This window comes from Podarcis muralis, chromosome 7, assembly GCF_964188315.1.
Source record: "Podarcis muralis chromosome 7, rPodMur119.hap1.1, whole genome shotgun sequence".
Taxonomy (NCBI): domain Eukaryota; kingdom Metazoa; phylum Chordata; class Lepidosauria; order Squamata; family Lacertidae; genus Podarcis; species Podarcis muralis.
In genome coordinates, this window is record NC_135661.1 from 50,722,956 (window position 1) to 50,735,817 (window position 12,862).

Consider the following 12,862-nt stretch of genomic DNA (forward strand, 5'->3'; position numbering starts at 1 on the left):
TATCTTTAGGGTACTGGTGGTATCTAAATGTTTTAAACAAAGAAACTAAATTTTTAAATACAGTGGTACCTCGGGTTAAGTACTTAATTTGTTCCAGAGGTCCATTTTTAACCTGAAACTGTTCTTAACCTGAAGCACCACTTTAGCTAATGGGCCTCCCGCTGCTGCTGCACCGCCGGAACCAGATTTCTGTTCTTATCCTGAAGCAAAGTTCTTAACCCGAGGTACTATTTCTGGGTTAGCGGAGTCTGTAACCTGAAGCATATGTAACCTGAAGCGTATGTAACCCGAGGTACCACTGTAAAGAAACTAAACAACCCCACTCCTCCCTCAACAACTGAGGCTGAACTTTTCGCCATTTTGATTTTGATCCAGCATGAAACACACACACACACTCATGCACGTACACACACACACACTTTTAGATCACAATAGCTGAGAAAGCATTAGTCTCTCTCTCTCTATCCCCTCCTGTAACTCCGCAAGGGTGCATTCAGAAAGCTATGATTATTAGAATTTCCACCTACGCATTATCCCCCTGTAAAGCCCAGTTTTGAGGTTCTCAGCTGGGCAAGGGTCCAGCCTCATGGAGCCAAGAGGGATTTCATTTCTAACTGATTCAGCTGATTGTGCACAGAGCTGAAATGGCAAACATCTTAGGAAGAAAAAAAAGAAGCGAAGTTCCCGATATAAAATTAAACTCTGTACTCTACGTGCAAGCTGACACTGTAAATAGCCAGCCTTGGAGAGTTTCCTGGGATCCAAACATTTGGCTTCAATTGCCCCGCGAGCTCTCTGGATGCCCAAAGACTTGCCTTTTTATTTGAGAGTTTTATTGCCACCCCCCAACACATAAAACACATGACCAATAAAACCAGCTTCAAGTTCAGCTCTAAGACGTGAAGGGGGGAGGAGGCAGGGAAAGAAAGAGAAACAAGGCACACAAGTACATATAACAGTTTGATTTAAATGTCCTGCAAAATATTCCATATGTGGACACAACTGGAATCTGTTAAAAGATAGCCAGAAGTACAAAGTTCTCTCGCACTGCTGACAACTTGGCTCTTCTCTCCTTTGTTTGTACCTGGTGGCTCTTTTCTAGTGACTGCTGCAATTCTGAGACAGAACATTAGCATCTCAATTTATTTCAGCATTCCAACGTGATACAAGTGAGTTGTCTCAAGTTTCCCTGAGAAATAAAAAATGAAACAAAAGCAAAAAAAAACAACAACAGCTCAATCAAACATTGAAGCCAATGGGTATCAAAAAATATATAAGCAAGTCTTGTTTTGATATTTCCACAAACTCCATGTTATTTATTTATATCTCTCTTTTATAAGAGAGGTGCAGGTCAGTTCTGTATCCAGGGCAGTTGTCTACCAGAAACCCTACCTGCCCACGTACTGTCTCGCCAGAGTGGTGCATGCTCTAATTATCTCCTGCTTGGACTACTGCAATGCACTCTGCATGGGGCTACCTTTGAAGGTGGCTCGGAAACTGCCTTTAATCCAGAATGCGGTAGCTAGACTGGTGGCTGGGAGTGGCCGCCGAGTCCTGAAAGATCTTCATTGGCTCCCAGTAAGCTTCCGAGCACAATTCAAAGTGTTGGTGCTGACCTTTAAAGCCCTAAACGGCCTCGGTCCTGTATACCTGAAGAAGCGTCTCCACCCCCATCATTCTGCCCAGACACTGAGGTCCAGCACCAAGGGCCTTCTGGCGGTTCCCTCACTGTGAGAAGTGAGGTTACAGGGAACCAGGCAGAGGGCCTTCTCGGTTGTGGTACCCGTCCTGTGGAATGCCCTCCCATCAGATGTCAAAGACATTCAGAAGACATCTGATGGCAGCCCTGTTTAGAGAAGTTTTTAATGTGTGACATTTTAATGTATTTTTAATCTTTGTTGGAAGCCGTCCAGAGTGGCTGGGGAAACCCAGCCAGATGGGCAGAGTACAAATAAATTATTATTATTATTATTATTATTATTATTATTATTATTATTATTATATTACTATATTCTATTCATTCTGCTCATAGGAACATAGGAAGCTGCCTTATACTGAGTGAAACTATTAGTCCATCTATCTTAATCCCATCATATCCGGATAGGGCTGGAAAAGACTCCTACGTATAACCCTGTTAGTCAGTATAGACCAGGAGTCGGCAACCTGCGGCCCATGGGCCACAAGCGGCCCATAGGGGTCATTTAAACGGCCCACAAGCCGCCCCCAAACCAAGCCACCTGCTTGGCGAGTCCCCACGCATGACTCTAAACCAGCACTGCACGGAGTGGGAAGCGCATCTGTGCAGCCCACAGAGCAATCTCCGCAGGAGTGAACCGGCCCAGGTGAGATAAACCTTGCCGACACCTGGTGTGAACCAGGGGTTGTCAACCTGGTCCCTATCACCCATTAGTGGGCGTTTCAAGATTCTAGGTGGGCTGTAGGGGGTTCTGCGGCACAAGCTGAATCCTCCTTTCATCAAGCACTGGTGGGTGGTAAGGAAATTTTACCATCAAGAAAGATGCATTAGTGGGTGGTAGGTGTAAAAAGGTTGACTACCCCTGGTGCAGACAATACTGAGCTGAATGGACCAGTGGTCTGATTCTGTATATAATAGATTCCTGTGTTCCATGAATTATTGAGAAGGCCTAGTTTTTCACTTGGCATTAAAAGGATGGTATTAGGTGAACGATGGGCCTTTTACAAGTCTCCAATAAAACTCATAACTGTTAAGTGAACTTGGTACCTTCTAGTTGTACAGTAGGGAGGCAGGGTGTGAAGACTAGTCCTGTGCACATTGACTCCAAAGTAAGTTTTCAAGCATTCCATGGCACAGAAATTTGATATGATGGCAGTAGATCAGTGTGTTGGAATTGTTGGAATTGTTATTGTTGTTTAGTCGTTTAGTCGTGTCCGACTCTTCGTGACCCCATGGACCAGAGCACGCCAGGCACTTCTGTCTTCCACTGCCTCCCACAGTTTAGTCAAACTCATGCTGGTAGCTTCGAGAACACTATCCAACCATCTCGTCCTCTGTCGTCCCCTTCTCCTTGTGCCCTCCATCTTTTCCAACATCAGGGTCTTTTCCAGGGAGTCTTCTCTTCTCATGAGGTGGCCAAAGTATTGGAGTCTCAGCTTCAGGATCTGTCCTTCCAGTGAGCACTCAGGGCTGATTTCCTTAAGAATGGATAGGTTTGATCTTCTTGCAGTCCATGGGACTCTCAAGAGTCTCCTCCAGCACCATAATTCAAAAGCATCAATTCTTCGGCGATCAGCCTTCTTTATGGTCCAACCATAGTTTTATGTGTTGGAATTATATCACTGCAAAAAGTGGAGGGGAAAGGTTTTAAATCAGAGCATTGATAGGAAGGGGGAGGAGGCTCAACTTTCCCCACACCTGTGGCTGTGAACTCCTCCTCACACCCCGAAACTATTTGCCATTCTTCTCTTGGTGGGGTTTCATAATTATAAGTGACCAAATGGCAAAGAAGCTGTTTGGGAAAGGATTGCAGGGGAAGGGGAAGGGTTCAGCTACCCTCTCCCACCTACCAATGCTACACATAAAATCGGGAATGGTGAATCTCAACCCCAGTGCTGAATGTGGCCTCTCTATCTGGCCCTTTGAGCTCTCTTCAGAGCACACCCCTTACTGGAACTGCTCTGTATCCTGAGAGGATACCTAGCTGAAATGTGTCCTTTGAGAGTGCCTCTTGCTTCCCTGGATGAAAGAGAGGGGGGGGGGGGAGAGAGATGTTAGTGTGTGTAGAAACTAACCTGTCACATACAAGGGAAAACTTGCATTTGTTGTTCCACCTACTTTTTGCTTCTTACCCTTTCCACCACAGGCAGGTGGCCTCTTAATTTCAGCAGGTCTGCTCTGTGTAGGACTTAGATGAATACAACCCACTGCACTCCCCTCCTGCCCCCCCCCCCAATGCATATTTAATCAAGTCTCAGCTAGTATTTTGTCTGCCATATTCTTAACCAAATGAAGTGTCATAAACTAACTCATGTACACACTCATTGCAATAATCAAGGGGGGGTGTTACTCAAAGCATGGTTAATGCATGTCCTTTGACCCTTCCTCTTGACTGCAGCTTTACCCCACCAGTAAAGACAGTGAAGGGAATTCGCCCAATGGAAGAAGTGAATGGGATGCAAGGAAAGAATGGAATATGGGCAGTCATGGGAGAAGAGGCCATCAGATGAGGTCAGCAGGCATTCCTAAGCAACTAACAATTCCATTACACCATTGGCTGTAGAAGGAGCTGCCACCCCACCACGACCCAAAATCAACAGATGTGTCATGTTTAAGATTGTCTTGGCACTAAGTTCGCTTCTTGCCTATTTGAAGAAAACCTTGCAGCCAAAGTTTGCTCAGGGTGTGAGCTGAGTTTTGGTTAATGCATAAGCCAACAACATTAACTCTTGGTGTTTTGTAGATTTACACCCATAAATGGGCATAGTTAGCATTGCCTCTGTTGCTGTGAGGATGAAATAATCATTAAGATTTGTTACATCATTCAAGGATGGTAAAGACCCTAAGACTGCAATCCTATGTAAGTCATCACAGGAGTAAGTCCTACTGAAATCTATTTTTAAATGAACTTTCCAAGCATTGTTAGAAACACATATTTTGAGAAAGGGAACAGCAAATCTTCATGCAGGTGGTGGTGTTTTGTTTTGTTTGTTTTGTTTTTGAAATGGCAGGTTACTGCTGAAATGGGATGGACCTGAGTCGTGGGCGAACACATATGAAGATTACACCGACTGGAAATATACTGATATGCCCCTCCCTGTGATGAACTCTCCTTCACTGGAGGTTTTTAAAACGGGATTGGATAGCTAAATGTCAGGGATTCCTTAGCTGTGATTCCTGCCTTGCAGGAGGTTGAACTAGATGACCCTTGGGGTCCCTTCCAACTCTATAATACTGTGATTACATCTGTAAAAGAAGCATAAATTGGAACCAAAGCATCCAGGCAACGACCGAGAGAAATTTATAGGCATTCCTATTAAATGATCTTGAAGCTCAAAGCTATGACTCTTTATCTCTGTAGTTTTTCCTCAGCTTTTCCTGGGGAGTGGTCAATATTGTGTCTTCATTTTTGTTTTGTTTTTTGAAGTGCAGAATTTTTTTTATTTTTTTTTATTTTATTTTTTGCTTCTAAAGACTTTTCTGGACTAGAATTTGCATCTGCTTTCAGTTTACTGCTCTCACTGCTGTAATGTTTAAAGAAAAGCCATTTAAATGTCAGTCCCACTCGCTATTCCCTTAGCAGGGACAAAACACACCATCCATGACATCAGTTAATCATCTCAAACTATCAGCCTGTGCAGATAGTTGAGTCAACAACAAGCTTCTAAGATGCAAATAGCTCACATAACAATGACATGATAATTATTTCACAGACAGATGTCCTGGACACTGAAGCTGAGTAAGAGTTCGTAGGAACAAATCTTTCAAGCCTATTCCTGACTAGAGCCAATGTTGACAATCAAAATGTTATTTATTTATTTATTTAAACATTTATATACAGTGGTACATCAGGTTAAGAACTTAATTCGTTCCGGAGGTCCGTTCTAAACTTGAAACTATTCTTAACCTGAGGTACCACTTTAGTTAATGGGGCTTCCTGCTGCCGCCACGTGATTTATGTTCTCATCCTGAAGCAAAGTTCTTAACCCGAGGTACTATTTCTGGGTTAGCGGAGTCTGTAACCTCAAGCGTCTGTAACCCGAGGTACCACTGTATACCATTTTTCATTAAAAAACACAATAAGTTGGTTTACAGCACAAAATAAATACAATAGAACAGTGAAAAATATGAAATGGCTTTGAGATGCTTCATGTTAGCAGAGTTACTTAAAGAATGCAGAGTCCAGAGAGAAAAGTCTTGATAACACTCTGCTCAGCAAACTGAACAAAAAACAGTATATAATCTGAGAAAGGAACAAATAGGTTTTGTCTTTCTTAGGACAGGCTTTCAACATAGCAGGGATACAGTCAACCAAACATACACAGGAAAAATTTCCCTCAGAACTACTCAGCCAATCAAACCATATGCTACCTCAGCAGAGATAATGCCACTCTGCCTGGTTGCTAAGCAACATTCCCAACCATCCTCCTTTTGGATAGTGGACCTTATGAATAACAGAAATGACCTTTAAGTTACAAACTGAATGATCCTGGGTGTCCCCTAGGAATTGATTTATAAATGAACATAAGAATAAAATACTTCAAACAAACCAAACCCCAAAATACCACAAATATCAAGAATTGTCTGTAGAGGTATTACTAAAAATCATTGCTCAGGAATGCCTTCACAATTAGGTATGTTTTAACCGCACAATGAAAAACCATTGCCAGAGTGCGTACCTTAATGCTAGAATCATTAGGGGGTTCAGTGCTTAGTCAAAGTCAAGGATTGCTCAGTATCAAGCATAACAATCTGCCATCTAGCCACCCCAGCTCTACAGAAATGAAAAAGGGCCTGACTCTGAAGTACCCAGTTCCAATGATCTCCCAAGAACATAAAGTGAAGTTGTACCCATTTATCACAAAAGTGGAGCCATACCTCTGGGTTGAATCTCTCTCCAAGTCTTTCACTTAAACTTGATTGAAAATAAGTTCTTCCTATTTATTTAATGGTCCCTTTTATTCTGCTTTTACAATAGGCGGTCATAAAAGTTGAAATTTACAGAACACTTAAGACTGTTGTGTAATCATAAACTCATTTTTCAACCTGAAGCTTTGCTTCATTCGTTTACTAACCAAAAAAAGGGGTTGCTGATGTGTTGCTGAGATCTGGTATCCACCACATGTTGTAGTAATGATCACTCTTTAAATATACCCTATAAATCACACACTGGAAGAGTGTGTTTGAGAAGGCTGATGTGACACAGGTCAAAGGGCAGAGGCAAAGGGGTGTTATGTTTATAGTCCTTTGGAGGGGAACTGGTTAATTAAAAGATGGCCTTCATTACACCTTCCAATGGAGCACTTAGAGGAACTTTTCTGACTGCAACTATCCTGCCAAAATCTAATTAGAGATTCATTGCATCTTATAAATCAATGTTATTGTGTGTCAGGCAGATACAATGCATCAAGCCTAAGTGGAATTTTAACTGTCCAAATCCGTTTGTCTAAACATCATAAAACCTGAAACAAATCAAAGAGCCAGTTATGCTAATAAAAGAGACACATATTTATTATGAAATACTGTGCAGTGTGCGTGCGTGTGCTTGCTTAATGATACAGGAACGGAGCCAGATCTATCACAGTAGCTAAATCCCACCTTCTGGGCAACAGTAATAGCCCTGGCTAAGTTTTCATCATGCGTAACTAGCTGAGTGGAAAAACTGGTAGCCCCCAGATGGTGACACACATTCCTTTGGACATCAAAAAGTGCTTCTCTGCAGTTCAATAGCTCTGGGAGAGCATTGCAATATGGATGCAGGTGTGCATCCTTCACCAGCTGCATGCACTTGGGTCCTCTGTACAGATTTCCTGTGAGGGGAAGGGGAGATGGTTGCTTGGCCCACACACCTATTGCACAGGTAGTAACAACACAGAGACAGAGACATTTGTTGCTGTTGGCATCCATCTGTCTTGAGAGACAATGAAGTGTACCTCCAGGTGTGGAACCACTGGGTTCGCAGTACCGAAGTGACCTCCCCAGGGGGCAAGCCTGGGCAGTGTCTTGGGCCACCCAGATGACAAGATCCCCTCTTGGCTTAAGTGATGTGGTCCAAAGGAAAGGAAAGCAATATGTCTGGCACCAGCTTGGCTGCAGAAGTTCTCGGAAGGAGGTGTGAAAGGCGCCATTGAACCACTGTAGGGACACCACTCTGGATTTGTGTAGGGTTTAGTCCTTAGCCTTTTCTTCTCCCAAAGATACCCTGCTAGGCAGCAGAGCTTTAGAATAAGAGTTTTGCTTCTCCTAGATGAACTATCTTCCCCAGTTGATGAGCCCCTTTTGCCCCTCACCTCACAGCATGTGCAGAAATTGCCTTCTTGACCGTTGGATCCACTCTTGGTCTCATCCAATCTGCTAGTGCCTGTCTTCTTCACCTGCAGGGGAAGTCCCTAATTAACAGAGGATTTGAGACTCATCGGCTACCCTCACCTGGTTTAGCCGGCCAGTCGAAGCTCTTCCCAAGGTGTGGCCACTGTTGCATGCTGACAGCTTCTAGGAGCCACAAGTGAGAGCTAAGTGCAGAATGGGGACCAAAGGTGGACAAACTGCCCCAGAAGGAGCACGGCGTGTCCCTCACCAGAGGTACTACCCCTCCCTAACACCCCATATACCCCACAGAGAGATGCTATATGTGACATTAACAATGTGACTGCAATAACCATGTTAAGTTTTTAAAAGTTAAATAGCTAACCCTATCCATCCACACTGTGGTCCCAATTAGATGTGACTGTCTGCCTCCTTGGAGCTGTTCTTGACATTTGACACCAGAGGTGTATGTTTTGGGGACCAACCCCATTCTTGTAACTGTGGTTTTGTTTTAGACTGTTTAAATATCATTTTAATATGTTTTAATATGTTTAAGGGACGCATGTGGCGCTGCAGTCTAAACCACCGAGCCTCTTGGGCTTGCCGATCAGAAGGTTGGCGGTTCGAATCCACGCAACGGGGTAAGCTCCCGTTGCTCAGTCCCAGCTCCTGCCAACTTAGCAGTTTGAAAGCATGCCCCAAAGTGCAAGTAGATAAATAGGTACTGCTCTGGTGGGAAGGTAAATGGCGTTTCCTTGCGCTGCTCTGGTTTTGGTGTTCCATTGCATCAGAAGCAGCTCAGTCATTCTAGCCACATGACCCGCCAGTTCCTTCGGCCTGTAAAGCGAGATGAGCACCACAACCCCAGAGTCATCTGCGACTGGACTTAACTGCCAGGGGTCCTTTACCTTTACCTTTAATATCGTATTTTGGTTTCTTGTCTCCTAATTTGTCCTCTGGTTCTGACTTGCTCTTTGGTCCTGACTTTTGGCTAATTCCTCAGCCCTGCCTCATTGTTTGCCCTTTGCTCCTCACTTCTCAATTGCCCCAGAGCTCCTGGTCCCCAGCTCCTGGCTCACCATCTACTCGACACCATAGTTTTCTATGTGTAGGAAACATTTTTGCACGAAGGAACATCCCATCCTGTGAGTCCTCAGTGGCAATCTGAAGTGGAACAGCCCTGACAGTGCCTTACGTCATTTAAAATTAAGCCTGCTTCCCTGTATAATGCTAAAATGCCTGCTTGGCTTTCCTGAGCTGTATTCAGCACAAGTTCTTACCTTTGTAAGTTTTGTCTATTAGCTTCTATGAGTTTACTAGAATTGGATACAACCCCCTGAGTTCTTTTTAAAGCCACTATCCTTGAGGAAACTGCACAAGAATCTTCAGTCTATTTGACAAATCCATATGGACTGGCAACATTTAAAAAAAAATTAATGAAAGAAAAAAATCCCTGGAAAGTCTCTAAGCTATCATATTTTGCATTAGTTATTCTAGTCCACTTCCCCCACTTTGTAATAACTGGTTATCAAAATGGAAAGTGTAGAACACATTGCATAACAGAGTTCGCTGATGGGTCAGCTGATTGCCTGTTTTCTTCCTGCATTTCAAGGAAACCATTAACTGATTTATTGCTGAGGCTTATATCACAATTTCTAAGAAAACATTGTTTGTGGTATGATATGAATGTAAAAAAAAAAAAAAAAGCCAAGATGTTTCCAAGCGTCTAAGCCATAAGATGAGATCAACACCACTTTCATACGACTGCACTTCTCAGTCCACAGGGAGCTCTGTAGGGAGCTTATAGATCTAACCTGTAAAACAATTAGATCTACGCCAGCCCTCCACATGTTATCACTAGCCAGCGGGGTGCAAAACCTCTTTATCAGTTGCTATAGAGCAAAACCTCTTTATCAGTTATTGTAGAGAACAGGTTGTTACACAGTCATCCCCATCTCTGATCTGCCCAGCACAGAGAAGCACCTTGAGATATGAGTGACTGGATTCTGAGAAAAACAGACAAATAAGTAGCTAAGTCAAGTAGGGTTAAATAGTGTTGTGCTCTGCAAACATAGCATGAAGACTGGCAACATTAACCACGCTTTGTGGAAATCCCTTGCAGATAATTGCATTGCTGGGAGACAGACAGAGAGGCAGTTTTAGGGCAATGTGACTGGTTCCCCCACACTGGGCACTGAATGGAGAGGGAGCCCAGTAAGCACATGCCTGGCTATGGGAAGGTGGCATGGGGGCTCTGACGGGGTCCTAGATTCCTCCCTCCTCCTCCCCCAAGCCAGCTAAGTGCTAACTAGGCTTTGGGAAGGAGACAGGAGGACTTGAGGACCCTGTCAGAGCCTCACACCTCTTTCCCAAAGCCCATTGCCTCACTTACCAGGCTCAGCACTCTATCTCACAGCCCTAAATCCACCCTGCTACACCACTCCCATGCTGCCAGCCAGAGATTTAGATTACAGTCTGAATGAGTTTAATACTCACCCTTCAGATTGTGCCACCACAGGCATGTCTTCGGTGTTCATCAGAAAAAGTGGCAGAGCATGAGTGAAATGTGCTTCTTTCAGGTCTCATGCTCTACAGACATAAATATGGGCAGAATGGGCAAGTTCAGCTTACTATGGAGCATATATTAAAATATATAAAGATTCCTGCTGGCTCAGGCCAAAGACCCATTTAGTCTAGCATCCATTGGCCAACCAGATACCTCAATGGGCAGCGTACATTTCATGGCATGCTTTGCACATAGCACAGAAATAGTAATGGAAAACTCACCCTGTTGTAAAGTTGCTTTTCCCAAGGTAATTCAACTGGACTGCTGTCTTTCTAGGAGTTAACTGACATTGGGACATTAATATGGATACTACTTTTTTTTCTTCCTAGGAAAATGCTCAACTACCCATAACTCAAGACACATATTTATTGACCTGGACTGCCAGTAGCCTGAGAGAAAATTCATGTCATATTTTCACTGAGACATTCAGCTGAATTTGATGGGAAACCTGGTTGGACAAGGTTCTCCATCTCAATCCCATATAATGCTTTTTAAAAGAAAAAGAAAGACTCCTCACTTCCATAGCATTTGCCCAAAACAATCAAGAAGAATCCCACCCTCCCACCCCCCATTTTTGGTTTAAAAAATGAGTACTTATTGTGCTAGAAAAGTGTTTCAAAAGGAGCGCCTTCATTCTTATGCAACACGAAGTCATGAATTCTGCATGAGGCTGCATGCACACCTTGTCAGAAATTATATCTGCTTCAGCTAGAGGGACAATGATACATATGTTCGTACGAACACATAATATGTTTTATTTAAAGTATGCCATAAATATTTTTTTTGCCCTCTAGCAGAGTTTAGAATGAACAGGCGCTGTATGGTATCATGACAACAATGTTCAGATAACAGAAAGGGAAGAAATCTATTCGAAATTGTCTAACTTTATCTGTGCATGTGTATGTGGGGGGAATACTCCATATCTTTACTGATAAAATTGGCACTTGCAGGAGACTTACTGCAGTAAAACATATGCATTCTGCCCATCACGCAGAATTACACTAATATGCTGATTCAATATAGCGGTCTTCACTGAGAAGGCATTGCTTCTTGATGGCTCTCTCCATTCTGAGGCTTGGGGACAGATTCTTACCCAATCCTAGCATGACAATAGGAGAGGAAATTCAAGCATCCCTTAGGGATAGGGGAGAAATTTGATTCCGTTCACATTTAAGGGCAAGCCTGCCTAAACTGCGCTTTCCAAAACAGTGTGAAATCCAAAACACAGCCATCCTTCAAAATTTGCACTGCTCCAAGTTTTGTAATGCAGTTCTCAAAGGATAGTTGTGTTTCAGTTTTGGTTTATGTCCTCTTTTGGAAAGTGCAAATTAGGGTAGGCTCGTGTTTCTTTATATACATACATTTCTTTACATTGTTTAGTCTGTGAACCTCCCTGAGATCTTTTGATAAAGGGTGGTATATAAATTTAATAAATAATAATAATAATAAAAATACAAGATGACTTCAATTTCTCCTCCATCCCTAGTCCCTTCACTTGGTCCGTTTACTCAAGATGCATGCAGTTTCTCTCCTGCACCTGCTGCACAGTCCTCCTTTGGATCTTGGCCACAGTGAGTTTATCAAGTATGCTAATATTTACCTTACTTATTGGCATACACAGTTCCCATCAGCCGCCAGACTTAGTCTATCTGTTGAGACCATCAGTGTTGGATTGCTCTCTAGCAGGGGGAGAGCAGAAATCCACCTGTGTGAATTCTTTGTTAAAGAGAATGAATAGATTTATTCATGAGCTAGACATCAATTAAAATCAAATTACTCAATGGGATAATGATTAACCAAAGAAACACAGCTAAGTTCTCCTCGTGTTATGCAGGTACATTGGGTACATTTTCTGTGGGAGAAAGTAGTATTGTTCATACTAAGAATTCCTTCTACTTTCTGCAGTCACCTGCAAAATTTTGTTTTATGTTTTAATTGCCTTTTCCAGATTTTATTCTCAGCTTTCCTTTGGTTTTGGTATTTTTCTTCCTTCCCTAGCCAATAGGTGCTAATGGCACAAATGTAACAGCAAAATACCCATAAAAGCATTCATAAAAGTATATAAATGAGGAGTGGAGAACCTGTGGCCTTCTAGATACTGTTGGACTCAAGCTCCTATCCGCTCCAGTCATCATAGCCAATGCTCAGGGATGATGGGAGCTGTAGTCCAACAATATTTGGAGAGCCAAGTGTTCCCCACCTATGGAATTGGGGTTTGAATGGAGTCTGGGATTGCATGTGCTGGCTTGTCCATGTTTCATGTCCATGTGTCTGGAGGGACCATTTGGACTCCT

The 12,862-nt window shown here is 43.0% G+C and overlaps 1 long non-coding RNA gene across 1 annotated transcript; it reads right to left on the reverse strand.

Annotated features, from left to right (window-relative positions):
- Window positions 1–816: 816 nt before the first annotated feature.
- LOC114601949 (uncharacterized) lies at window positions 817–12,275 on the reverse strand. The gene is made up of 5 exons (XR_003707843.2): window positions 12,169–12,275; window positions 10,499–10,591; window positions 7,987–8,070; window positions 2,744–3,318; window positions 817–1,189 (listed from the first exon to the last, which is right to left on the reverse strand). It is a non-coding gene; the product is annotated as an uncharacterized LOC114601949 (long non-coding RNA).
- Between the last annotated feature and the right edge of the window lie 587 nt (window positions 12,276–12,862).